Source organism: Aplysia californica, unplaced genomic scaffold (assembly GCF_000002075.1).
Source record: "Aplysia californica isolate F4 #8 unplaced genomic scaffold, AplCal3.0 scaffold00588, whole genome shotgun sequence".
NCBI lineage: Eukaryota > Metazoa > Mollusca > Gastropoda > Aplysiida > Aplysiidae > Aplysia > Aplysia californica.
This window is the reverse complement of record NW_004797858.1, coordinates 456,450-457,815: the sequence shown is the minus strand read 5'-3', so window position 1 is coordinate 457,815 and position 1,366 is coordinate 456,450. Positions and strand designations below refer to the sequence as shown.

General features: G+C 46.1%; 1 protein-coding gene across 1 annotated transcript in view; it reads right to left on the bottom strand.

The window, feature by feature from the left end:
* The window catches only part of LOC106012967, a gene marked incomplete at its 5' end in the record, with an annotated part of 22,633 nt that overhangs the window by 11,660 nt on the left and 9,607 nt on the right, over positions 1–1,366 (bottom strand).

The window sequence follows — 1,366 nt, the reverse complement described above, 5'->3', positions numbered from 1 at the left end:
GGGGGGGGTTCAAGTTTAGTTTTCGTTTGGCAAAAGTTTTACAGGAAAGGTTAAAGTTTAGTTTTCGTGTTAGCAAGAGTTTTACAGGAAAGGTTCAAGTTTAGTTTTAGTTTTAACAAGAGTATTACAGGAAAGGTTAAAGTTTAATTTTAGTTTTAACAAGAGTATTACAGAAAAGGTTAAAGTTTAGTTTTAGTTTTAGTAAGAGTTTTACAGAAAAAGTTCCAGATTAGTTTTCGTTTTTGCAAGAGTATTACAGAAAAGGTTCAAGTTTAGTTTTAGTTTTTGCAAGAGTATTACAGAAAAACGTCCATGACGTTTTAAGGATAAAAAAACAAAACTGTACGTCTAAATGGAACTTCTCTCGTCGGCAAACTGTCAGTATAACGATGACCCAGATCTAGTGTCTGTTGGCTAATCTGTCAATTTGTCGATGAATGAACTGTACCTGTAAAGGTACCTTACAAGGAACATGAAATTTGTACTTCACATATTGACATAATTACAATTCTTCCTCCCCCTCCCCCACCCCCAACCAATGCCTCAACGTCTCAACATTCACCTTTCCAATGACTCCTACATGGACCCCCCCCCACCTCCCCAACTCAAAACTGTTCTCCCTCCTCCCCTTCCATCACTCACCCACTCCCCTCATCCACTCCCCTCTTCCACTTCACCAATCATCTCCCTCAACTCCTCCTCTAACATTCCCTTCTTATCTCTCCACTTTTCTCCTTCCTCCTACATGGACATACCCACCACCCCTCCTCTTCTTCCACCCCTCCGCCCACCCCTTCACTCTACCCCCTTTTCCCTTCCCCTTCACCTCTTCCTCTCCACTCCTCCCCCCTTTCCCCTCACCCCTCCCTCTCAACTCTACCTCCTTCCCCTTCACCCCTCCTCTTCATCCACCCACACCCCTTCCCCTCCCCTTCCCATCACCACTTCAACACCCCCGCCTCAAATCCCCTTTCCTCCCTAATTGCCCTATATTGCAAAATGCTCCGCCCTTAACTTGGCTCACCCAGACCTCAACGCCCTTCGGCTCTGTACTAAATTCGGTACAATTTGACAAGTGGCCCCCCCCCCTCCCACCTCTCACCCCTACACACACACACATACACCCCCACACCCACACCCACATACACCCACACACTCACCCACACACCCCCACCCCCACACACAGTAATTATTGACCCAGCGCTCGGGGCGCTCAGAACAAACCCTCGGGCCAATCAAAGGCCATACTATTTATACATTTGGAACGGGGTTTTTACTCACTGCACACGCGCTTCATTCAGTCAAACCGCCAGAAAAAAGAAGGTTTTTTATTCCAAACCAGCCTGATAGTAGACTTGTGAAAAAA